The sequence below is a fragment of the Lemur catta genome, chromosome 1, assembly GCF_020740605.2.
Source record: "Lemur catta isolate mLemCat1 chromosome 1, mLemCat1.pri, whole genome shotgun sequence".
NCBI lineage: Eukaryota > Metazoa > Chordata > Mammalia > Primates > Lemuridae > Lemur > Lemur catta.
In genome coordinates, this window is record NC_059128.1 from 235,168,255 (window position 1) to 235,195,665 (window position 27,411).

Genomic DNA, 27,411 nt, shown 5'->3' on the forward strand with positions numbered 1-27,411 from the left:
CTCCTTCCACCGTTCCTACTTGAGCCTGTATTTTAGTGTTTTGCTTGTAGTGGAGAAATATTTCTCTGTGCTCATGAATCTACAAAAAGTGAGAAAACAAAACATATACCCAGAGGACTGTGTGTTTTACCAGCAAGTAAAGAAAGCAGCTTTGTGGAAGACAGGAATATCGCTAATGTTTACTATGCAAACCCCTAGCTCACTCCACTCATTTACATTACCTGCCTGGCTCCTAAAGGCTTTTTATTAATATTTTGTACCCTCTGCCTGAAAGACTTGGAGGATGGAAATCTGCAGGTAGTCTGAGGCTATTCAACCAAGCCCTCCTCCTCCTGAGGTCGCGGTGGGCTTACCTTGGCAGCCAACCTTGGCAGGGGTACTGTAGTCTTTAGCCCTTGCTTGCTTCACCACCTGCAGCAAACTTGGTGAATCTCATCCTTCAATCTTCAAACTGGGAGTAGTTTGGGAAACTAACCTTTAGCTTGTTTGCTTGGAATACTAATAATGTGAATTTCTATTATCATCTTCTCCACCTTTCATAAAGATGAGGAAGTTCAGGCTCAGACAGGTAAATGATTTACCCAAAGAGTGGCACTGGAATATCAGCTAGTCTAGAAAGGGATTGGGAAGGGAATCTTTCCTTGTTCCTGTCCCTAGAGAAAGCAAGGTGCCCTTCCCCCATCCCTGTTCCCCCAGCATGTGTGCAATATGTGCCCACACTAGCCTCCAGTTGTGAGCTGGCCAGCTCCTCCCAGCCTCTCCCTGTGTCACCCTTATCTAGCAGATGAGGCCAGGCAGGGAGGGAAGCTGCTGGCACCTGCTGCCTGAGGGATGGGCACTGCCAGCCTAGACTGATCAGAGCTGGGTCCTGGAGTCGTCAGCAAAGCACTGGCTACCCGTGGACAAGGACGGGCCAGAACCTCTCCCAGTTTTCTGCCTCTGACTGCCCAGGGCTGCCTAGTTCCCAGCTGGGAGGACAGGGGGAAGGAGGTAAACACTCATCTCAGATGCATAGAGGGTATACAGATATCCTAGAAAAACAGCAAACCAGTGGCATTGGCATTGGTGGTGCTCAAGTACAGCCCAGGACGTCTGTTCAGTCACAGGCACTCACTCAAGCTGTCTCATGAACACCTACTACGTGCTAGGTACTAGGCAGACACAGTTTCCCCAGCATCCCCAGCTAAGGCCACATGATCTACAGAGACGCTTGTTTGCTGAGCATCAGTCAGATCTGGAGAAAGTGCTGAGAAAGTCCCAAGGCTTCTGTGTCTGAAGTTGTAAGTCAGGGTGGAAGCAGCGAATTCACCTGCTATGGACTGAATGATTTTGTCCCCCAGGTTCATATGTTGAAGTCCTAATCCCCAGTGTGATGGTACTTGAAGGTGGGGGCTTTGGCACGTAATTAGGGCTAGATTAGGTCATGAGGGTGGGGCCCTCATGATGGGATTAAAGCCCTTATAAAAAGAGGAAGAGACATGAGATCTCTCTCAAGAAACTCTCTCTTCACAGCAAGAAGACAGCCCTTTGCAGACCAGGAAGAGGGCCCTCACCAGACACGGGATCTGCCAGCACCTTCATCTTGGACCACCCAGCCTCCACAACTGTGAGAAATAAATGTTTGTGGTTTAAGCCACTCAGTCTATGATATTTTGATATAGCAGCTTCACTAAGGCATCACCCATGTCAATGCTTTAGCAATGAATTCACCACATGATTGCTTTGTAGAATAATCGGTTAACTACAGGTACCAGTCAGAAAATTAAGTCAAACACTTCCACGCAGAGCATATGCTGATGGAGACTTACCTGGGCTCCAGGAAAATGTTAAGAAGAATAACAACTTAAGTTTCTACTATGTGCTAACACTGCACTAAAGGCTTTAGGTATGTTATTATTCATTTAAATCCCAGAACACCCAACTGCAGGTCTCTTTAGACATATTTTATCCATGAGGAATGTGAGGCTCAGAGAGTAAGAAGAATATCCAAGGTCACCAGGTTGGCAACTCTACAGGCAGATTTCAACCCAGTTCCTCTGGCTCAAAGCCCCAGCTCTGTTCTCTGTGGTGGTGCCAAGGAAGACTGAGCTGGAGAAACCTCTTTTGGTCTCAGACTGTTGAATTCCCCTCGACTCCTGGGAAGCAGTTTACACCAGCTGCAAACATGGTTTCTACAACTGTGTTCCTAAAGAGCACACACAGAGTTACTTCTCGTATCGGCATCTTCTTCCGGATGACTGAGATGTGTCTGCTGGTGATAAGAACAGATTAACCTATTTCACATTGATGGCTGGATTTGACATACTGGGGGAAAAAAAGCGCATAAAGGATAAAAACCACAGTTACACTGAACACAGTATTTTCCCTTAGAAAACTCTCAGATTTTACAACCAAATGTTTACTATAGATCCAAAGGAAAATAGAAATTACCATTCTTGCTTGACTCTAAGATATATAGTTTGGATAGTCTGCAATCAGGATGTGTCTTAAAAATCAATGTGTCATTTTAATGTGGTGGTCTTTTCTCTTCCCCTCTTCCCCTAAAGAGAGCATCGACCTTCAAGTCAGGAGACTTCAAAAGCTGCAATTAAAATAATTGTGTGTCTTAAAATAAATGGCATCTTACAAAGAGGAGATATGAAGTAATGATAAGAAGTCTGGCCAGAAGAATGGTAATTTGTTTGTTTATCTCCAATACCTAGTGTGCAATATGGTTTGTTCAGAGAACAAATACATCAATAAAATAAATGCTGAATTTTTTATTAGGGAAAATGCCAAACATATACCAAAGAAAAGAGTGTATTATAATGAACTCCCTTTTACCTAGCTTCAATATTTTCAACTCATGGACTATCTTCTTTCCTCCACCTCTACCCACTCCCTCTCTGCCCCAGATCATTTTGTAGCAAATCCCAGATGTCAGAGCATTTCATCAGCAAATGTCTCAGTGTGTATCTGTAAAATACAAGGACTACCCTTTTTAAAAACAACCATGACAGCATCTTCACACCTCTCTAAAAATCATCACATCTCCCTAAAATCAATATTAATAATTCTTTAATATTATCAAATATTCATTTAATTTGGTCATCCTATAAATGGTCTCTATCTCTTTTCTTTTTTGACAAATTTTTTTTGCCTCATAATCCAAATAAGGCCCCAACTCTTTTCCCCTGTTTATTGTAGTGGTGTTATTAAAGGAACCTGGTCTTCTTGTCTGGTAGAATTTCCCACATCTTGTCTTTGATTGATGGCTTCCCTATAACATTGTTTAACATGTTTCCTTTTCTACTCTACTTCCTGGACATTGGTACTTAGAGCTGGAGGTTTGTGTGGACTTAGTTTGAGTTTTTTTGTACTTCATCAGGAAGTGCATAATGCACCTGGTTGTCAGTTTCTTTCGATGTTATTAGCTATTGATAAACTGCTTAGGTCATAACCAGCACTTTTGCTATGACTGCCCCATTTACTACAACTACTCAAAAACTATACATAAAAAACGAACAAATCTGAGATATTGGGTATGCCACCTGTTCAGTGCCTTTGATTACAAGGAAGAGCAAGAGGAACTGGCCCTGGGTTGGACTAAGTAACAGGAGGCTCTCGTACAGTCTGTTCTGCAGTGACGTGAAAGTTGTGTGTGTACCAGGCACCCTTACCTTAACAAAAACAGCATTATACAAATTTTTGTTTTAGTTAACAAAGAAAATAGAGGAGGATGGGGACTTTCTATAACTAAAGCATTGTTCATAGTTTTAAGTGTACAGCTAGAACACTATACACACAAAAATGCAGCATGTGATTCCATCTGCTCTTGCTCAAGAATCGTGTCTTAGGTCATCACAACTCTTCTTAGACATTTCCATTACTTTTAGCACAACAAAGGGGTTGTGTCACTAAAGCCACAGGTGTTTCCCTCTGCCGACACAATCTACTTCTGTATTGGCCATAGGATATTTCTGCACATGTCCCATTAATCAATCGTGTTATGTTCCATTTAGCACATGGGAATTCACACTGTGTACACACATAGCAAGAAGTGTCTCATAGTCACTCAGGGGAAGAATCACGTGTGTGAGCACACCTGGAAACCTCGTTTGTCTGAGGCAATGGTAGGGACCAGAGTGGCCACTATTAGTGTGCCTCTATATGTCCCTTTCTTTTTGGCTCTAGCATTTCTTTTCCCAGTACAGACTAGCTTCATCATGCTTTACTCTGCATGTCTCTGCAGGTGAGACAGCCATTAGAATAGCCCAATACAGCAGAAGCCTTCAAACTGTTTTTTTTTCTTTTTAGTTGACGTATAATAATTATACATATGCATGGAATCTAGAGTGATATTTTGACACATGTATACAACGTGCAATGACCAAATCAGGGCAATTAGTATATCTATCACCTCAAACATTTATCTTTTCTTTGTGTTGGGAATGTTCAAAATCCTCTCTTCCAGCTTTTGGAAAATATACAATAAATTATTGTTAACTATTTTCACCTTAGGGGGCTATAGAACGCTAAGACCTATTCCTCCTAACTAGCTGTAATTTTGTATCTGTTAACCAGCCTCTCCCTATCTTTGCTTCCCTCTCCTTCCCTCTAATAATCACTAGTCTACTTTCTAATTCTATGAGCTCAACATTTTTTAGCTCCCACATGTGAGTGAGAACATGTGGTACTTATCTTTCTGTGCCTGGTTTATTTCACTTAACATAATGTCCAACAGGCTCATCCATGTTGCTGCAAATGACAGGAATTCATTCTTTTTAATGGCTGAATAGTATTCCATTGTGTATAAATACCACATTTTCCTTATCCATTCATCTGTTGATGGACACTTACATTGATTCCGTATCTAGGCTACTGTGAACAGTGCTGCAATAAACATGGGAATGCAGATGTCTTTTCAATATACTGATTTCCTTCCCTTTGGATAAGTACCCAGTAGTGGGTTCGCTAGATCATATGGTAGTTCCATTTTTAGTTTTTTGAGAAACCACCATACTGTTTTCTATTAATATAAAGGCTGTACTAATTTACATTCCCACTGACAGAATTTGAGTTCTGTTTTCTCCACGTGCTCACCAGCATTCCTCATTTTTTTTCTTTTGATAATAGTCCTTCTAACTGGATGGCATGATATCTCATTGGGGTTTTGATTTGCATTTCCCTGATGCTTAGTGATGTTAAGCATGTTTCCATATACTTGTTGGCCATTTGTATGTCTTTTTTTGAGAAATGTCTATTCAGATCCTTTGCCCATTTTTAAGTTGGATTATTGGATTTTTTGTTGTTGAATTGTTTGAGGTCCTACTTTCAAACTTTTTTGACAACCATTTGATTTTTATCATAACCAAGTACACATAAACATATAGGTGTGTAGGTGAGTGTGTCTGGTATGACATAGATATATAAATACATGCAAATATATTGTCTTTGAAACTAAAGTTGCACATGCTATCATCCTTGCTACGTGATATACTGTGACACCTTATTTTCTATTCCAGTCCTTTGTAAAAGAAGAAAATATTGGTTGTGACCCACCATATTTATTTCAAAACCCATTGATGGGTCATAACTTCCATCTTGAAAACCACATCCTACAGTGAAAATAAAGATTGAAGAATCATCAAAGTAAAGTTCTTGGGAACCAGACTGATTCCAAATGCAAGAATTAAGATTCTTAAGAAACTGGAACATCATTACACTGTGAATTAGATCAGAAATCAGAGCATGTCTATATTTGTCACATAATAGGACATCACGTGACCTAGGTGATCAGACAGCTCTTTGGTTGTAAATTGTGATCAGGTTCATCTGGGAAGTAAATCAATACATCACAGCAGTCCATCAGGGAGAGAGAAGCCCACTGGCCCACTAAAAGCTGTCCAGGAGCCCTGCCTCCGCTATTGTGGCCTTGATGGGTCTGCACTTCCAAACACTCATCATCCATCACACCAACCCAATTCTATTTTTCTAGCTTGACAGGACATACTGTGCTCTCTGGAGCCACAAAGGAGAGAAACTGTTCCCTCCAACGCTGCTGCATGATGAATTTTTCCACCTCTACATAAAGCCCAGCTCACAGGGCATGTCTTTTTGGCTTTTTGAGAGTACTGTCTATGACGGGAGAGCGGGGCTGAAGACCAATAATGCTGCTGCTGCGGCAGACTTATTGCCTGACCTCTTTCACCTCTTTCCTTATAAAGAGTTTGCAGCTTCAGGGAAAGAAAAAAGATAAGAGGAAAGAAAAACCTACATGGTATCAATAAGTTTACCCTTGAGATGAAGTCACTTTTTCAGATGGTGTTTTCACAACATAAATTTTTGATGCATTCTGCTTATATTTTAAGATGTTTGGGCAGAAATCAAAATTTCCCTCCAGATTGTATTCAGCACCAAGTGCTAGGTTTCCTCCTAACACACACACACACTCACACACACACACTCACACACACACTAACGTGTGGAAAGGGATTTCTATGACAGAGTTAATTTCCCATTTACTATGATCAGGGATTTTCTAGGATATGATCAACTTAGAGGTGTTAGTGTATGAGTTTAATAATATTTTCAGCAACTAGAAAAGAGGAAATAACCCATGAGTCATGAAAAACCTGAAAAGATTATTCTGTTGTTTGTTTATCTGGAACTAAATTTGCAGGGAAATAAAATCTCTGTAGCAGCTAAAACTGCACACTCACATTCTTTTATATGAATTAATTATACTTAACTGCTCTGTAATGTCCTGATTAATTATTTCCTGTTCCAGTCAGTTGATTGTGCATTTCGATACGAAACCTGCATCATGATGAGAATCTTGGACCTATTTCTCATCTTGCTTAAGGCCCCTGTAGAGCTGATCTGAACTAGCTTCAAAGGAATCCTGCATCTTCATCAGCGCCCCAGGAGGGCTGTGTCAGACACAAGCGGTGACAGACAAACTGTATTTTTGGCCCAGGGCATGGAATTACCACTTATGCATAGGCAGCAATGAGCTGTGGGTTTTAACACTGCAGTACCATTGAGAAATACAACTCTCCACCCTGCACAAACCCTGGTGACTTATTTCCCACCAACAGACTCTCCGATGTGTACGGAGTGATCGGGCTCTCCAGAGCTGGAATAAAATTGCCAGGTAGGTCCTGGAGACAGGAAAAGACAAATGCATCAGTTTCTTATTGCTGTTGTAACAAGTCACCCCCAAAACTTAGTGGTGTAAAACAACACAAATTTATTATATTAAAGTTTTGTATGTCAGAAGTCCTAAAATCAAGATGTCAACAGGGTGGTGTTTCTTCCAGCGGCTGTAGAGGAAAATCTGTTTCCTTGCCTTTTCTAGCTTCTAAAAGTCAACACATTCCTTGGCTCATGGCCCCTTCCTTCATCCCCAGAGCCAGCAGAATAGCATCTTCAAATCTCTGGCCTCTGCTTTATCCTCATGTGGCCTCCTCCCATTCTTCTAATTCCTTCTTTCCCCTATAAGGACACTTGTCATTACACTGGGTCCAGATGATCCACCATCATCTCCCCATCTCAAGATCCTTAACTTAATCCCATCTTCCGGATCCCTTTGCCATATATGGTCCATATTCACAGGCTCTAGGGATTAAGACATGGATACCTCTGAGGAGGGGAGTTATTCTGCCCACCATATTTAGTATCCTGACTGAGCAGAACCCAGCATAGATCAGGCCAGAGTCTGGGCATGCTGTCCCCCCAGTGGCAGCATAGAGTGTAGCCAGCCCTGCACAGACACCAGCAGAACAGGGTGGGAAGTCTATAGATGTGAGTTCTGATCTTGGCAAGATGATTTAAATGATGCCCCAAAGCTACTCTACTTTCTACCTGGTTACAGGCTGATTCGCATTCAGCTTTTCCTAAAACCATAAAGCTGTTTCTGACTGCCCAAGGTACCCAATTAGCTTGTAAGTATGACTAGGACTGAGGACAGCAGGCAGGTGCCACCAAGAACCTGAACCATGGGAGTATCCTTAGGGTTAAATTCCTAAAATCAACACAAATGTTGAATTTATAAAATTATGCTGTCAATGAATCATTCTAGACTACATTAGCATTCCCACGTATAAAAGAAGAGTATGAGAACACAGAGGGTTAATGAGCACTGGTACAAAGAGGTCACTGTGGGCCGAGTCCCCACACTGCTCCTTTCCCCTGACAAGCCCTCTGAGCCTGTCCCCAGCAGGAGACGGATGCATCAGACATAGAACCTGGGGTCTATAAATCTTCAGGTCATGTAACTAACTGCTCTTCCCTCTGATTTCAGGCTCACCGTGAAACTCTGGGATAATTGGGCTTCCCGGGGAGCCCCCTACACAGGGAGAGGATGGGCTGTCAATCTCTGGTCTACTTGACAGATAGACTCTGTTCCTCATGGAAAATTAACAAACCGGCATGCTGGCTTGCATATATTCACGTTTTGGGAGTTTAGTTAGCATGAGTCAGCACCTCAAAGCTGTCAATCTCTGTCAGTGTGACAGATATATGCTCTAATTTCTCATGAAAATTAACAAACAGCTATGCGGGTGGGTTTGTATTTATTAATGCCTTATGAGTTTAGTTAGCATGAGTCAGTATCAGCACTGATCAGCTTAGAGGTCCCTGCAAGACCTGGGCTGCAATGAACTTCCCAAGATTCTCCTCTGACCATAAGTCCAATCCCACCCTCACCCGTACCTTAGTTTTCAACCCTTATTATTGGCCATGTCCTTGTGCAACCCCAGGGGATCCAGTGACAATTAGTGCAATGGAATAGGAGCCCCTGGGGTTGTGCCACCCTGCGCCGCTGCAGCCCTGCACTGAATAAACTCCCTGGGGGCTCTATTTAAATTCTGCTTCTTGGAAAGCCTCCCATATTACCCCTCAGAGTTCTTCTTTGGGCTTCCCTGTTTTATGCTCTGAGAATCTTGTACTTTCCTTTCTTCTACTTGTCACCCTCATTTGCTGTCCATCTGCCCCACCACAAATGGGGCCAGGTTGGTTTTGGTACCTCTTAGATGCCCAATGCCTAGCACAGTGCCTGGCACAAAATACGTACTCAATAAATATCTGTTGAACAAATAAATGAATAGATGCTCCTCTGACTGTCCCTCATGCTTCTTTTTCAACAACTAGAGATGGAAAATGGATGCTAACACAAAAGATATAGGAGTAGATATTATAAATTAAGGGAAAGGTCACATTCAAGATAAGACAAAGGATGCTTCTGTGGAGTTAGCACGAGGTTGTCTTCCCAGGAGCGATGGAGACACAGCCCATCAGGACAGACTGTGAAAGGACAATGCTGCGCAGTGACAGTACAGCAACTAGCCATCTCTAACAGACAGTTGGACATTACAATTTGAATGTCCTGACATTATCGCAGCTCAACATGTCCCAAGACAAACTCATCATTTTTTCAATCTTGACTCCTAAGTGTCCTGATTTCTGAGTGTCTCCCAGGCTCCTAACCTTGGCATTATTTGAGATGTCTCTCTCTCTTGACAGTTCACACCAATTAGTAAGTCAACAACCCATACAAGTTTTTAACATTACCGCTGCCTTAATTCCAGGTTCCATCCTGTCATACACCTGGGCAACTGCAACAGCATTTTTTTTCCTGTATGATATATCAAGAAATAATGGCTTTTTATTGTTTAGAAAAATAATTTGAGGGTATATATATTAATTAAAGCAGAAAGTATTTAATTAGATTACAATAGTTGCCTAAAATACTGTAGGCAAGAACATTATAGTATACTGCAGACAAAAATTTTTGTATTTTATACAGTCTAGTAAAGTAAATGGTGATAAAATCATTTTAGACTTCCTTACATTTAAAAGCTTTTTTTTTTTTTAACCAAATGCCCATCAATTCATGAATGGATTAGCAAAATGTGGTATATGTATACCATGGAATATTACTCAGCTATAAGAAATAACGGTGATGTGGCATCCCTTTGGTTCTCCTGGAGAGAGTTGGAACCCATTCTATTAAGTGAAGTATCCCAAAAATGGAAAAATAAGCACCACATGTACTCACCAGCAAACTGGTTTCCCTGATCATCACCTAAGTGCACATTTGGGAATAACACCAATTGGGTATCGGACAGAGGTGGGGGCTGGGGGGAAGGGATGGGTGTATACCTGCTTGATGAGTGTGTTGTGCACTGTCTGGGGAGTGGACACACTTGAAGTTCTGACTGGGGGGGATGGGGGGAGGGGATGAGTGCAACAGCATCTTGAGTTGGCTTCTAGCTTCTGGCCTTTCACCCTTTCTTAGTGTCTTAAATACTTTTCTTGAAAGATAAATGCTACTTTTATAACCTCTACTCCTATTTCTCCACCCATTTTGGAATGCCTTCAATGGCTCTATGACACCACACTTGCAGCAGACTGGCCTCTGAGGCCCTGCACGTCTGCGGGTTTATCCATCCTTATCTCCTAAACCTTGCTCCTCTGTTCCCAAGCCAGTTCCTCCTCCTCTTCAGGGCAGTAAAATACTTTTGTTCAGGCTGGGATGAATTGTCCTCCCTTCTCTTTCCGCCTGCTGAGGCCTAATCTAGGTGCACGACCCAGCTTAAGACCCTGGGCCTTCGTAACACTTCCCCTGGTTATTTCAACCACATACAGAGACTTACAGAGAAATACCCAGTGTTGAAAACAGTTAGACCACAGAGCGCAGCTGCCCTTTACAGCTCAGGAAATTGAGCCCAACGAGCCTAACGTTCTCCCTTTCTGAAGCCATCGCTTTTCTTTACCATTCATCATGACAAGCAATCATCATCTGCCTTATCAGGAAGCTGAGCCCCAGGAGGACAAGGGAATCTATTAATATTAGGCTTACTCAGTAGCAGCCTCAACATCTCACTCCGTGAAAGGTTTGAAAGGCTCTCAAAAATCAACATTGAAAGACACTCAGAGAAAGAGAGACAGGTGAATATAGGGAAATGAAAGCAAAAGAGAAAGAGTTTGGCCATGGGTATTTCCAGTCATTGCCAGGTGACAAGGTGACCTAATTTTCAGGGACTCATCTCAATATTCAGCCATCAGGTCACTGGGCCTAATGCAGCTCTGTTATGGAGCTGATCCCTAAGAAGTCCCTGGAATTAGGGATCTAGTGGGTTGGATGGTGGACCCCCAAAAGATATGTCCATCTCCTTAACCCCCAGAAGCTGTGGCTGTGATCTAATTTGGAACAAGGATCTTTTCAGATGTAATTAAGGTAAGGATCTTGAGATGAGGTCATCCTTAGGGTGGGCCCTAAATCCAGTGACAAGTGTCTTTGTAAGGCACAGAAGAGAAGACAAAGAGGCCACATGAAGACGGAGACAAAGGTTGGAGTTGGGCAGCCACAAGCCAAGGAACAGCTGGAGCCACCCGAAGCTGGAAGAGGCAGAGACGGTTCTCCCTTGGAGCCTTAGAGGGAGCGTAGCCCTGCTGAAACCCTGATTGTGGACTTCTGGCCTCCAGAACTGCGAGAGAACACATTGCTGTTGTTTTAGTTGCTTATGGCAGCCCTAGGAGACTAAGACAGACAGCAAGCACCTCCTCAAAGCGGGGCCTGGAAGGTGCGTCTGCCTCTACCACACTTTCCTCAGAAATGCTAATGAAGCCCAGAGGGACAAATAGGGCGTGTAATGTGATATGATTGGAGCTGTGATAGTATTCCTGGGGGGTTGGGTGCGCCCAGAGGAGAAGCATTTGTCCAGTCAGTGCTGGAGTAGGGGTGGGGGGTGGAGGGGAGGCTAATCAGGGAGGCAAGGTAAGGGAGGCTCATCAAGGAGGGCTTCTGGTCGTTTTATCAACAAGACACCTGCACCCAAATGTTTATCGCAGCACAATTCACAAGTGTGAAGAAGTGGAACCAACCTAGTGCCCATCAGCTGATGAGTGGTTAAAGAAAATGTAGTATCTATATCCCATGGAGTACTCCTCAGTCATAAAAGGGAATGAAATAATGTCTTTCGCAGCAACTTGGATGGAACTGGAGACTATTATCTCAAGTGAAGTAACCTAGGAACAGAAAACCAAATACTGTATGTTCTCACTTACAAGTGGGAGCTAAGCTACGGGTGTGCACTGTCATACAGAGTGACTTAATGGACACTGGAGACTCAGAAGGGGAGAGCGTGGGAGGGTGAGGGATGAAAAATTACCCACTGGGTACAATGTACACTATTCAGGTGAAGGGTACACTAGAAGCCCAGACTTCACCACTACACAATTCATCCATGTAATAAAAAAACCACTTGTACTCCCTACATCTATTGAAATCTTTTAAAAAGGAAGACAGAGACCCTGAACTGAGAAGGCGTTATCTGGGTAAGGAGGTTGGAGGAGACTCAGGCAGGTGACCAGCAGAGCAGTCCACTGTTAACAGAGAACCAAGCGTGAGGAAGGGGTGCTGACGGCCAGAAGTTGAGGGAGGGGCCGGTGTTGGAGGGCTTTGCAGGCTGTAATGAGAAGTATGGACTTTTCTCTTAGAGGTGATTATCCACTGGGGTGGTAGCAGGGCATGTTTGGAAATGTGTGCGTACACTTTTTCCTAACCACAACAACTGGGGGGTTTGTATTAGCATTTAGTAGCCTGCAGCCAGCGATGCTTAATGTCTGGCAGTGTGAGGAAGAGTCCAGCACAATGAAGAAGTTCTTGTCCCTCTCTAAATTGCAAAAGAGCCCCATCCCCTTGAGAAAAACTGCTGAGTGATAATTGAAAACCACTGTAGGGGTTTGAAGAAGGAAGTGACAAGATCGGAATTACAAACAGATCATTGGGTGCAATGGGATTGTGAGATTCAGAAACACAAGAGTGAAGGCATGAGAAAAATGAGGAAGCTGCTGCCATTCAAGTACCTTCAAGGGTAATAAATACATGCAGATCTGAGCCAGGGCAGGGCATGGAGGGATGGATGGATGGAGGGGAAAGAGGGATGGAGGGAAGGGATTGGGAAGCAAATTCAAGAGATGTTTAGGTAAAAGCAGCAGGATTTTGTATTTGAATAAAGAGTCAAGAGCACAGCTCAGATTTCTAGTTTGGAAGTGTCATCCACAGATATTAAGAACAAAAAGAAGGTAACCAGTTCATAATCTATTCGAGACCTACTGATATTGAGTTGCCTGCAGAGATAGCTAAGAAGAAATATCCATTTGGCAACTAAAACCTCATAATGTTCTAAGGATGCTGAGAACATTGTAATCTCTAAGGACAGCATTTTCAAACAGACTAGCAGAAGATGGAGGTCTTCACAAGCGGACAATTTGAAGCCTAGAAAATTACTAGTCTCACCCCAAATGGATGAAGCGTTTACAATTTAGTGCCATTTCACAAGAATTTTGTTCCTTTAAATGAAGGATAAAAGAAACTCTCGACCTTCAAATGAAGGGCCTTGTTTGCATTCAGATTAGTTAACAGGAGGAAGACAATTGTTCAGGTGTTCATGGGTCCTGCCACTTTATAGCAAAAAACAGGTTGTTCCTTATGAAACAAAGACTCGGAAAAAAACAAAGCATTAGATCAGTTTAAACAACTAGCGCAAATGTTGACTCTTGTCCTTTGAAAGAGGAACTTAACCTAGAGAAGGTGGTATTTCATTTTCTTTGTTATGCTACTTGGAAACTTTGAGATATTTCTATCAGCTTATGTTTGACTGTAGAACTCACTTCACTACTTTGCTTCAATTTAGTGGGAGGGAAATTCCCAGTTCTTTTCATTCTTTTAAAAGCTACTTCTAGTCCTTGAGAGTTCCCAAAAGTTCTAGGAGCTCATTTTCACTTCTTAATTTTGTAGCTTTATATAAAACCCATGAAGGCAGGGACCAAATCTGCCCAGTTCACCACTGCGTCCCCATAGGCGGCACACTACCCTACACACAGTGGGCACCAAGGCACACACTGCATATTTGATTTTTTATTTATTTATTTATTTTTGAGACAGAGTCTTGCTCTGTTGCCCTGGCTAGAGTGAGTGCCATGGCGTCAGCCTAGCTCACAGCAACCTCAAACTCCTGGGCTCAAGCGATCCTCCTGCCTCAGCCTCCCGAGTAGCTGGGACTACAGGCATGTGCCACCATGCCCGGCTAATTTTTTCTATATATATATATTTTAGTTGGCCAGATAATTTCTTTCTATTTTTAGTAGAGACAGGGTCTCGCTCTTGCTCAGGCTGGTCTCGAACTCCTGACCCTGAGCGATCCACCTGCCTTGGCCTCCCGGAGTGCTAGGATTACAGGCGTGAGCCACCGCACCCGGCCTGCATATTTGATTTTTAAACAGCAACAACAGCAAAAGCTTTCATTGCAGTGAGTGAGGGAGGTGGGCATTAGACAACTGACTGCAGCAGTAATTCCTGGATTGCCTTTTGATGAAGTCTGGTAGCTATGAGAAAGGATAACGGGTAGGATTGATCTATTCTGGGGCAAGGAAGACTTAGTTGAGAAAGAGCCATTTGAACTGAGATCTGAAGGCTAAGATGAGTAGCTTTGATGACAGGAAGCAGGAGGAACAGAGGCAAGGGATGATTAAATGCCATGGTGGGTGATACAGATGAGTGATGTAAGCAGGAGATTAGGAAAGAAAGAGAGGCTGGGCTGTCAGCCTCAATTTCCTGAGCTGTAAAGGGGGCTGCACCCTGAGGTCTAAGTCCTCTCAACACCCAGTATTGCTCTACAAGTCTCTGTATGTGGATTGAAATCATCAAGGAATGTTTCATGAAGGTCTTGGGACGTAAATTGGGCTGCAAGGGTAGACTGTGCTTTAACAGGGGGTTAAAAAAAAAGGAGAACACACGAGGTGGTGGAAATACTCTGAGCAAAATCACGGGAACAGCAATGAACACGGACCTGCTGGATGGACCTGTAAGATGTGCCTGTTCAAAAGGGGCAGGAGAAATTTAGAAATAGAGGAAGAGAGAATGGTTTGATGTGATAGAAAACACTAGGTCAAATAATTTACTGAGCCAGGAATAGATGATCTCATTTAATCTCATGAAACTGAGATTGGGACTGTACTCTTAATGCTCTAATTTTATAAACTAAATGAGAACATTGAGGCGAAGAGAAGAAAAAGCATGTCCAAGACACAATAAAACCAAGCGGTGGGGCCAGGAGTGCAGCACCGGCAGCCTGAGTTCCCAGCCGCCTCCGGGAGAGGACAGTGGGCGCGGGCCGGTGTCACCAGTGAGAGGCATTTCTTCTCACAGTCCTGCCAGGTGCCTCCCAACATGACGTAGGCTGTTACGTCCTTTCTCCCTAATAAGGTTAGAAGCCCCGTGAGTGCAGGAAGAAAGACCTGCTTGGGTTTCTTATAATCCTCTATAGTTCTAGAGCCTGGACGAGAACTCACCCCTACATTCTTCACTGGGGAGGAGTCCAAGTTACAATTGTGCCACTGTACCCAAGACCCCCATCTGTCCATATGCCCCGCCAGCCTGGCCAGGAGTGGACCCCCAAGTCAAGGTCAGCCTGTGACCTTCAGAATAATTATTGCTAGGGCTCTTGCCAACAAAAATGGTCTCTATTAGATGACAGCATCTATTTCAAGTTATCAGACCCTCTCTTATCTGGGGTCTGAACTTGCTCAGAGAGGGCTCCCACTTGCTGTTATTGCCTTGAAATTCTTAAGGGGCTCTACATTTTTATTTTGTGCTGAGCCTGAAAATTATGATGATGACGGTAACTACAATGACAGCAATGATTACTATTTAAAAAAAAGAGCTGAGAACTTGAGCAGATTCCAGATTGGGAGGTTCTCATCTTTCTCTCTCCACCTGTCTCATCCTGAGTTCTCCAGACCCTCCCCTCTTGGCCAGTGCAGGATTCTGTCCACTGCCTCCAGGGCAGTCTATTCAGAACACAAGCCATATCACTTCCATTTAAAACCTTCGATGGTCCCAAAGCCCATATAGGTCAATGCCCCAAGAACCATGAGGTTGACCCTCTGCAATTCACCTGTCCTTGTATCAGAGATAGGTCAAGAACAGGCTTGGAGCAATTCCATTGGAGCACCTTCTATAAGAAACACCAGAATGTAGCCTGGCACCAAATTGTCATCAGAGAAATAGCTCCTTTCAGAGCTTACTGCATGTTTTGGAAAGCTTAAGACATTTGGGTGTGGGTGGGAGGCTGAGACCCCCAAGGGGCAGGCTGGAGGGACAATAGATGGTGCCCAGAATGAGCTGTGGGGTGGGTTAAGAGGGACAAGGTGGAGTAGGTAGATCCCGTTTCCCATAGACTTTCTGCGCGGCTGAGTTATCTGTGGTGTCTGAGGTCAGACCCTAAATTAGAACAGTGGAACAAATGAGCACAGCCTGTTTTCTGCCCTTTTCCTGGCAGAGCTCGGCCTCTCATTTAAACAAATGTTGAATAAATATTTAAAGAACAAAGTTTTAAAGGGTGCCGAACCATCAGACTGCAGGGCTGGATAGCATGTTTCAGTCTAGCCTCGCTCATCTCTTCTCTTTCCTTCTCTGTGTCTTTCCTTTCATACCACCCTTTTCCCAGTTCCTGTAAAATGTTACCTAATGAAGGACTTCTCAAAGGCTATTTCTCCTGCCTAGAGAGTACTTTCATCCCTCTGTATTTGTGGTCCAATCAGATGTGGCCACAGTGGCAGAATTAGATGGAAAGGAAGGGTCATAGGAATGGCAGGTATGAGGCAAAATAAACTTCTTGCCAACTCCAAAAGGAAGACTCTAAGACTTCAAAAAAGTATAAGAAATATGACAAGCCCAGGCACAGTGGCTCATGCCTATAATCCCAGCACTTTGGGAGGCTAAGGCAAGAGGATCACTTAAAGCCAGGAGTTCAAGACCAGCCTGGGCAACACAGCAAGACCCCATCTCTACAAAAGATAAAAAAAAAAAAAATTAGTTGAGCATGGTAGCACTCCTGTAGTCACAGCTACTCAGAGGCTGAAGCAGGAGGGTCACTTGAGCCCAGGAGCTGGAGGCTGCAGTGAGCTATGATCACGCCACTGCACTCCAGCCGGGGTGACAGAGCAAGACCCAGTCTCTAAAAGAAAAAAAAAGAAAGAAGGAAAGATGACAGAGTTCGGGTTCTTACTGCGAGGCATTTCAATGGACTTTGAGTTTCTCAAGGATGGGGACTGTACGTCCCCCATTCCTTTGCTGCCCTGCCCCTCCCAGCAGGGCCTGAGAACACAGGCTGAGGAGTCAGGCCCATGTGGGAGTCTTGGCTTTACCACTTAATGATTGAGTGCCTGGGCATGGTATTTTTTTTTTTTTTTTTGGTTGGTTGGTTGATTGGTTGGTTTGGCAGAGGGAGTTGTTTTTGTTTTTGTACTTTTTAAATTAATCTCTATGCCTGGTTCCTCATATGGAAATTGGGATAATAGTAGCACAATATCGACCATAGAGCTGGTAAGATTAAATGAGATAATTCATTACCTGGCACCATAATTGCACAAAACATTTTTATTGTTAACACTATGTCTGACACTTGGTATTATTTTGAACCACTCAACCCAATAAACGGTTAATAAATGTTCTTTGCAATGAATTGAATGCTGAATCCCAACACTAAGTTCCCATCATGGCAGCCTCACCTCTCTCTAGCCTTACTGTCCCCCTGGCCAGCACTTTTTATCTGAAGTCAAGATAAGAATGAAAAGAGCAACCCAAATTCTCCATTCCCAGATTCCATCAAGTATTTTGGATTGCAAAGGAAAGCAGGATGTTTTCTAATGGAATACTCTACTATATTTTCTTGAAAGACTAATTTAAAATATTCATCTACACTACTTAGGAGAGAGGGCTGGTTTGCAAAGCAGGTGGAAGATATTATGAGCAGAAGAAGAATGTCAGTTCCTGGGGATTTATTGTGTGGGGTTGCTGGGGCCTCCGGGTTGTGATGTTGGCATTTAACGTTAGCAAGAATAGCGCTGAAAGCAAAGCTGACATATATAAGAATGAGTGGGCCCTGGTGCTGCCTTTTTGTTCTTTCAGAAAGATCAGAGCTTATTAATGGGAGCTACTTCAGATTCTTGCTCAGCGGCTGCCACATCAGTCTGAACTCACCATCCTTCAGTCCTCTGGCTGCTCTGTTTGGTTATAATGGAATGAATTTTAACAGAGTCCTTCCTCCCTCCCTCCCAGTGTTGGTTATAAAAACAAACACTGAGCAAGCTTTGGAATGTTGAAAATGCTCACGATAAGAGAGGACCAGCAGCTTCTTAAAGTTCTCCTTACTGTTTGAATTATGACTACTTCCATACCTTGAGTTCTATACCTTAAAGTAATACATAAAAAAATTAAATTTGTAAGAAGCAAATACTCCTTGGGAGGGGTAACCTATTAATTCAGTAACACTTAAGGGCATATATGTTCACTGGAATATTTCCATTCTAACAAGAGAAATGAGGGCAGAACACAAATAATGAATGCCCACAAAAGTTTGAGGTGGAGAGAGGCAGAGATTACGGTGCTAAATATAAACGTCATGCTCTTCAGGATTTCACCTTGTCCCAACTCTTCTAAGTTATTATAAAATATTCTGCATTCCCCAAGCCTGGCTCATATTTCCAATGGGCATTTGTTCAAAGCAGCATTCTTTCTTACACCCTGAAATAGATTTCACCTTCTCCAAGAAAACGTTTCAGATCCTCTTAATCAGAAATTATCTGTGCTCCCTCTCTCCTCTCATGCTGTGTGGTGATATCTCTATTATTAAGAGCTTATTACATTAGTCTCTGTCCTAGAGTTAATTAGGCATTCATCTATTTCCCCTTCTAAATTGTGAAATCTCAGGAATAGTAGCTCATTAATTGTGTATCTCCCACAGGGCCCAGCCTAGTGCTGTGTACATAGTAGGGGCTTAATAAATGTTTACAGATTTGAAATGAAAAAATGTTTTCCCTCGGCTTTAGAAAAAATCTTTAGTAGGAATTTCTCCATCCATAGGCTAGATGAAGAGTTTTTCAGCTTGAGCCATTTGTAGGATTGCTTTGGCCTGGGTGAGTTTTCTTTGATAAAAAAAAAAAAAAAAAAAAAAACATAACCCAAATGCTCTCTCCTGTGATAAGAGTTATAATTTCAAGAGACTGAGCTGTTCACAGACAAACATTTTGAATTCTGTACTATGTTCTGAGCCAATTAGAAGCAATTGGTTTTATGAATTTTTTATTTTCCTGATTGATTTTCTATTTAGTTTCTCCTGAATAAGTACTTAAAAATCTTTCCATAACATTCACCCTTTTCGTTGATTTCTAGCCCTAGAGAACCAACCTTTCAGCAATTATACAAGCCCTTCACACATTTTTTTTTTTTGCCTTCCACTTCTTTTAAAGTAGTTTATTGAAATCCTCTCCAGATAAAAACCTTGAAATCATTAAGCAGATCACTGTTCAGAACCACATTAATTCTTCTATTTTTCTCCTTAAAAGAGATGACTGGTGGACAGCTTAGAATAGCAATGAGCTATGGTATTTATCTGTAATACCTTTTTCATGATGAATAACTAATTTATGCAAAATCCTATTCCTTGGAACATTTCAATCATAGTAGGATGAGGTCTCTGATCTGGGTCTTGGTTCGTTTAGAAATGGCCTCCCTCCCGGGGGACACGCAGAGCTACTGAGGCCAGCTGGTGATGGGGCTTGAATTTGGACACTACAAAGCCAGGAGCCTGTGCAATGGCTTCTTAATTCCTGGTTTAAAACAGCCTGCACGGTCTGGGGCCTTGCCCACCGCCATTTCTTTCCGGAGATTTAGCACCTGTCTCAAAGATCCTCTCCCTGCGCTAAATGGTGCCACGACAGTCCCAGATGGCTTCGGTGTCTACTAGGACTTGGACTCATCAGCACTTAGAGCTGTTGAACTACGACGGGCTCAGACTCTGGGAGTCTCCTCTTGGACCACAACCCGTCTTTGAACACAGTCCCTAAGAACCCATCCTTTAACTATAACCTCTCCCGGCCAGGCTCTGGCTGTGATAAGCCCACTCCTTCCTTACTCTGAGAAGAAGCAAGCTATAGAGTCCTGGTGCTGGCCAGGTACTTCAATAGCATCCTACCCAGGTTATTTAGCCTGGAAATGCTTTCCTCAAGTGAATCCTACAGGGAAGCTCCATAAAAAAGAACAGAGCTGCTTTGGCTGAAGTGTGTGTAGACTCCAAACCACTGATCTCATCTCCAAGGTCACAGAATGGAGCCTCCACACATGGGATTTTGAATAGATTGGGTTCAGAGCCCTAGGCTTTAATTTCCATTGGCAAATGCAGAGCCTCAGCCCCCAGCAAAATCTCCCTTTCCTGCTACCTCTCCCCAGATCTTCTTGGAAGGCTCTGGAAAGCTTCTCACCTATGATCATGAGTGACTTCAGTCAGCTCCCCGCATGGCACAATTGTGTCACCTCCAGCTTGTTCCCCTCTCTCTCTCTGCCCACGTTGCCCTCCTGGCTCATGCAGGGTGGAGTCCGTGTTCCTAAACCTGATAGGCATTGCTACTGCCGTTGCTGGGCGCGTCTGCTGCCACCCTCTGTTGCCACCCTCTGTGGCTGGTACCCCTGCGAAGGCCCTGGGGATGGGACACCCTGAGGCTAACCTCCCTCTTTCATGCATTTCATTCTGCTAAAAAGGTACCAAAGCAAGGTTGGGGTGAGGACCAACCTGTGCCACTCTGGACTGAGACTTTGGTGCTGGGTCTAGCTTGTGGGCTGGATTTTTTCTATCTGCTAAAATGAATTCCATCTTCAGATGCTTCAGTGTCTCACTGAAACCATTTCTTCCGGCAGTCAGCTAGATGCATTGAATGCCAGCGGAGGATAAGACTCAGCCTCGGGGGCATCTCCTCTGGTCCTACCTAGGGACCCCTCTATTCACTGCTGTCCACAAACACAGAGTAGAAAAACAAAATTCGCAAGAAACTCCATTTCAATCTGATTGATCTTTACCAACATGAGAAATTGGGGTATTTTTAGAGAGGATGTATTTCTAAGAAGTGAAAATTGTATTTATCATGGCTGTGTGTCAGGCAATGAGAACTGAAACCTGAGCAATTAACTTAAAATTTTGATCAAGCAAACCAATCACATTGTATGATCTGAAGAGAACACAAGGACATAACTAGTCACTGAGAAGTAAGTGACACACACACAATTCCCTAAACCAGAGGGGGAAAGGAGGGGCCTCTCCCCATTCCCATTTTCTTCCCTGAGGACTGGTTTAAGGCTTTGCTACCCAGAGTGTGGTCCACAGACCAGCAACATGGGCATCACCCGGGAGCTTGTTAAAAATGCAGAACCCCAGGCCCCGCTGCAGACTCCGGGATCTGAATCTGCGTGTTAACAACGTTGGAGAGTCCTGCACACATTCCAGCTGTGAAGCGCTGCTCTAGATTTTGTCAACCACTTACAGACATAGAAAATATGTTTCAGATCTTCAGCATTCAGATGTGGATGAGGTAAAGGAAGAAAGATGTCTTGGGGAACTTGGAGAGGGATCAAGAGAAAAAGTGATAAAGAGGAATGCTGGGATGTTAGAAGGAAACAAAAAAAAAACTTCATACTTCTCAGTTTTGCCAAAAATTGGCTCTGGGCACCAGCTTTTATAGTTGCAGCCAAGAGAAACATCATCCAACTGTATAATTTTAAATAGGAACTGTGGTGTTTTCTCCAACTCCACTGCGAGGCTGAGCTCAGGGCCGCTGGCGCAGCAGCCCAGGCCCTCGACCTCCCCGTCCCCGACAGATGGCAGTCCCAGAAGCCCTGCTGACCACTCTGATCCCTGGCCTGGGAAAGACTAAGACATAATCACCGTTGCTTTTTCCCTTGAAGAGAATCAGTAAATGCTCTGACAACAGTGTTCAAGACATGTAGGTGGGAGAAGAAAATCCTAACTTTAGCAAGTCACAATGATACATCCAGAGTTTCTTTCTGTTTATATCCTCCTTATGCTAAGGCATTTCGATATCTGCAGAACAGAAGTAGGTAAGTACCTGGCTTTGCAAAATAATGCTATTTCGTTAGTAAAAGATGAGTGAAGCTCAGTAACTATAAAGTCTGAAAACAGATACTTCTCTTCCCTAGGCCCAGCGCTCACATTCCCCGGCATGTCGTCCTGCTGATGAGTTTCTCACTGGGAGAGCACCAGATAATGGCATTGCAGGGACAGGGGTGAAACCTGCAGGAACATGCCTTCGCTGCGCCTTCTCCGGCTCACGCTCCGTCCAGTGCTGAAAGCCATCAGGGATGAAGTGCAGCTGCACACGCACCCCGCGCTCACACCCCGCTCCGGGTAAATACCATTGCCTGGGATCATTTTCTTTTCCTGTCAGGGAATCTGTCTTGCTGACCCAGGAAATCCAGGGCTCGCAGCCAGACACTGTGCTGTGGGCGTTGGGCCTCAGCTTGGCCAAACAGCCACAGATGACAATACAGAATTAGAAGTGGAGTCAGGGCACTGCCTCTCACACGCCACTCTGTGAGCTCTGGAGACAGGCTGCTATTAATCACTGCGACCACATCTATCAGCCTTCTCTCATCTGGCCACGGCTCATAGTCACAGAGGCACAGCCAGGGTCTCCTGATAAATCAAATCCAACACTTCTATGATATGAAGGACACAGGTGAATGAGGGACAAAAGCGTATAGTTGTAGCCACGAGTCCACGCTACTAAAATAGTAGAGGAAGGAGATTTCTGCTGACTGGCAGTCAAGTCCCAGAGACTATTAATTATACTCCCTCTCTCCCCTCCTCTTGTTCTCTCTCTCATCTCTATCTCTTTATATATAAATATAATCTTATGAAACCTCCACCATAGCCCCGGGAAGATGTTAGTATTATTCTTATTTTCAGATGAAGAGACTGAAGCTCAGCAAGGTCAAGAACTGTGCCCAAGGTCACACAGTTGCTAAGTACAGGATCTCAGGTCTAGGATAATAACAGGAAGAATTAGAATAGAGAGGGAGATACATGGTAGGAAACTGAGTCAGAGGGACAAAGAGAACATGAAAAGACAAAGAGGGAAAAACAGGGAGGGAAGAAAAAGTCTGGAAAAATAAGAGGGCAAGCCCAGGAGCAGGAAGCAAGCTGCCTTCACAACCAGATTTCCTGCACTGGGGCCCCACCTCTTCACGTGCAGGCTGGTGACTTGGTACAAATCGCATAACCACAGTTTCTTAACCTGTGAAATGAGGTTAGTAATATCCAGCCAACCGCTTCATTGGTTTGTTTTCAGGATCAAATAAAAATCTATGTGAAAAGTTCCGCAAAATTGGAAAATGCTGTATAAAAGGAAGCTATTCAGTGGCGTTTAGAGAAGCGGTATCTGTCCTATATCAGGTATGGGGACAGATGACAATCAAAAGTCCAGGCCCCTGTATAAAGTGAATGAAGGCATCTACCAAGTGGTGAAGGAAGCCAGGAGGAGCCCCTGCTTCAGACTGGAAGCCACCTGGTGTGTGGGCTTGCAAGTCTTGTTTCACCTGTGGAAGTGACCCCACGCCGGGAGAGGTAACTGACCCTCCTGATTCCAGTCAGTGGCTCTGGGCAGAGACAGCAGAGAGCTGAGCCTGCCGGTCCTTTTGCCACTGAGGATTCGGAGAGTGGAAACCCCTTCTCCCAAATCCTGCATGAGAATCTAGAGCAAACACCCCCACTCTTCCTGGGCCAGGAGAATATCACGGAGTTGTCCAAAGCTGGTGTTTTATGCTTTCATTAATGGCAGCCTGGGAAGAGAGTGAGAAGTGAAAATGTGGAGCTGAATCTGGGAGGGAGGAAACAGGAAGTTCAAATGTGGGGATGCATGCCAGGGTGCATGCCAGGGATTCATGTGACACAATTCAAAAGCTGGGGAGAGGAACACTGAAGAAGCTTCTTAGTGAAATAAGGTCCAGGAAGAAGAAGCCAGAGGGGGATAAGTTAGTTGAGGAAGCTTCTCTTGCATTTCTGTCCAGGGCAGAGTGCCAGAAAGGAGAAAGACTAATTTGGGTAGTTGCTTTGAGGTGAGGACCATGTAGGAATTTCTGAGCCTGGAGGTGAGGGAGCTCCTGGGAGTGTGCCTGACCCGCACTGGAAATAATGCCAGATTGGGTTTATCCACTTCGCCCACCTAAAGAAGACAGCACAGCTGTATTTGTCAATATCTACTTTTTTAGTGTGTGCCTTAAGGTCTCTGATTTTTTCAGTGGTACTTCCTGAAGAAACTGGAGGAAGGATGTTACAGAATGAAGGAGAAAGGCCCCAACATGAAGATGTGCTCCTGGAAAGACAGAAAACCTTCCTTTCCTTCTGGTTCCCAAGGAGGGCACGGTGGGCTGAGTGGTATCTACAAGGACATGACCACCTCCCAATCCCTGACTCCTGTGACTGTCACCTTATTTGGGAAAAAGGTCTTTGCAGACGTGATTAAGGATCTTGAGAAGAGGTGATCACCCTGCATTATCCGGGTGAGCGCTACATGCCTTCATGTAGCCTTGACGAGTGAGACAGAGGGAAATTAGACAGATACCCGGAAAGAAGAAGCTGCCAGAAGCTGCAAGAGACAAGGAAGGATTCTCCCCTGGGGCCTGTGGAGGGGTGCGGCCCTGCCAACGCCTAGATTTCAGACTTCTCCAGAACTGGGAGAGACTAGGTTTCTGTTGTTTTAAGCCACTAAGTTTATGGTAATTTGTTACAGCCGCCGCTGGAAAGGAATACAGGGGGTCGTGGGGAGAAGTTGCCCAGTGGCAGAAACTACTCCGAGTGTCCTGACTCCTTAGGTCCAGGAGTGGGTCCACTTGCCAGAACCAGGAAGGCCGTGCTGTGGATCGACACCCGCTCATGCAGTTTCAGGCGGTGGGGAGACCACACAGCGCATGCTCTGCACGGAGGTGCTTGCCTGGAACAGGAGCCAACAGAGAGAGGTGAGAGCAACGCTCCTGCAGATAAGGACACACGAATGTAAAACTGTAGACGTGTATCTAGGATCTCATCAAACCCCCAACAACGTGTGAGTTGGAAGTTGAAGATCAGAGGAAATTGAAGGTCACACATGAGAGGAGTTGGTCAGACCTGGGTTCAAATCCCAGCCCCACCACTTGGTTGCTGTGTGGCTCATCCTCCCTGACTCCAGTTTCCTTGTCTATGAAATAGAAATTCTAAAACCTACCTTACAAGCTTGTGGGTGTAAAGTTTAAAGCGCTTCACAGAGTACTTGGCTTCCTGAAGGGGTTTGGAAAATGGCTACTGTAGTTATTGCCCAAGATTGCAGGGCTGGTGAGACAGGCCTGTCTGACTTGGGAGCTATGATCCTTCTAGAGCCCAAGGCTGAGAAGCTGACTCATGGTGCAGGGGTCAAGCTCTCTCTGTGAAGGTGCTCGTTTCAGCTGCCACACAGCCCTGGGTTGTGCAGGAAATTGCCCGCCATGCACAAGCACGTACTTCTCTGTGCTCTCCTCAGATCACAAGGGCTAGAAACCTGTAAACTACATTTCTCAGACTCCTCTGCCCCGGAGGTGGGGATGGGGGATGGGGATGGATTCCAGTTCAGATTCTGCCCATGGGAGGTATTTGCTTGAGAGCAGGGGGCAGGTAGAGAGATTCTTTTTCTGGCTGTAGCAATCTAATGCCAACCCCTGCACAGACGGTGATGGGAGCAGTGGGCTCCTCTGGGGTGGGGACTGATGACAGCTGGCTTATGAAGCAGCTGAGTAGGCAGCAGGGACACAGAGTCCTGTAGGCTCAGAGGGAAGTGAGCTCCTATAAGGGCCGGTGGCATAGACTGCAAGGCCTGATCTCTAGGGAGCAACTCCTCCACTCCCATTTTTGTTGCCTTTCCTCACAACAGTTTGGGAGCTTCACTCCCTATATTAAATCCCTCTTTGCTTGAAATACTTGCAGTGACTTTCGTTTTCCTAACTGCATCCACCAGCACATCAGCCCTCTGCAGAGGCACAGGGTGCATAGCATAGAGACTTCAGGGGCCCTGGAAGGCCATCTTCACCAGGAAATACAATCTCACATTTTTCAACTAGAGATAAGACTTAAAATGAAAACACACCAAAGAAAACTATCATATTGGCTCAAATACTTACAGAGGATTACTGATTGTATCAGACCCTATCCTTACAGAAAGTTTTTTTTTGGTAAATGAGGAAAAAGAGTGCAAAAGGCACTAGGGTGGGGAGAGGAAGCTGAGATGAGAGACAGAGAAAAGAGAGAGCATCCCTCAGAGTGAGCAGAAGATACCAGTAGGAGAAAAGTGCATGTTAGCCCAGGCAGCTCTGACTATAACTTGACTTTTCTTAATTTTTTTAAATTGCATTAAAATGTACATAACATGGAATTTGCCATTTTGACCATTTTGAAGTGTACAGCTCAGTAGCAGTGAGTGCATTTACATTGTTGTGCAACCATCACCACCATCCATCCCCAGAACTCTTACATCTTCCCAAACTGAAACTCTGCACTCTTTATACAATAACTCCCCATGTCCCCCTCCCCTGACCACCACCATTCTACTGTCTATCTCTATGAATTTGACTAGTCTAGGAATCTCATATAGGTGGACTCATACAATATTTGTCCTTTTGTGTCTGGCTTCTGTCACTTAGCATAATGTCTTCAAGGTTCTTCCATGTTGTAGCACATATCAGAATTTCATTCCTTTTTAAGGCTGAATAATATTCCTTTTTATCTAGATACCACATTTTGTTTATCCATTCATCCACTGGTGGACACTTGGTTCGTTTCCACCTTTTGGCCATTGTGAATAATGCTGTTATTAATATGAATATTGTTCTACAAATATCTGTTCAACTCTCAGTTTTCAATTCTTTTGGGTAGAAAATTTCCACATGAAAGTAGAATTGCGGAATCACATGGTAATTCCAGGTTTCGTTTTTGAGGAAGCGTCATACTGTTTTCCATAAACCCTGCACTATTTTACATTCCCGCCAGCAAAGCACAAGGGTTCCAATTTCTCCACCTTCTCACCAACACTTGTTATTTTCTGCTTTTTAAATAACAGCCATCCTAATGGGTGTGAAGTGGTATCTCATTGTAGTTTTGATTTGCATTTCCCTAATGATTAGTGATGTTGAACATCTTTTCATGTGCTTATTGAACATTTATATATCTTCTTTGGAGACTATAACTTGACTTTTTACATGAATTAAAAGGAGAATAAAGAGGTTTATGTCTGTAGAAAGAGAAAAATGTGACCCCCATATGGGCTTCAGAAATGATGAAAAAAAAAAATTTTGCAAAGAACATGTGAGATCTCCTTCCTTACATATACTGGGTACAAATGAATGTAGAATGAGACTTCTCTGCCTAGTCAAATAAACTTAATCAGAAAGCAGATTCCAATATAAATTCAAACAAGTGGTGAAATAAAATGCATAAAAGCACGTGAATTTCTATTAAAGGGTGCATAAAACTCTATAAAAATAAAACTGCCCTTATCATCCAGACTGCAATT

General features: G+C 43.9%; 1 long non-coding RNA gene across 2 annotated transcripts; it reads left to right on the forward strand.

Annotated features, from left to right (window-relative positions):
• Window positions 1-1,586: 1,586 nt before the first annotated feature.
• LOC123630575 lies at window positions 1,587-26,568 on the forward strand. 2 transcript variants are annotated; one of them, XR_006732711.1, is made up of 4 exons: window positions 1,587-1,885; window positions 2,547-2,672; window positions 22,037-22,244; window positions 24,137-26,568. It is a non-coding gene; the product is annotated as an uncharacterized LOC123630575 (long non-coding RNA). The 2 variants fall into 2 exon arrangements; XR_006732712.1 differs by lacking the exon at window positions 24,137-26,568 and adding an exon at window positions 23,188-23,374.
• Window positions 26,569-27,411: the final 843 nt, after the last annotated feature.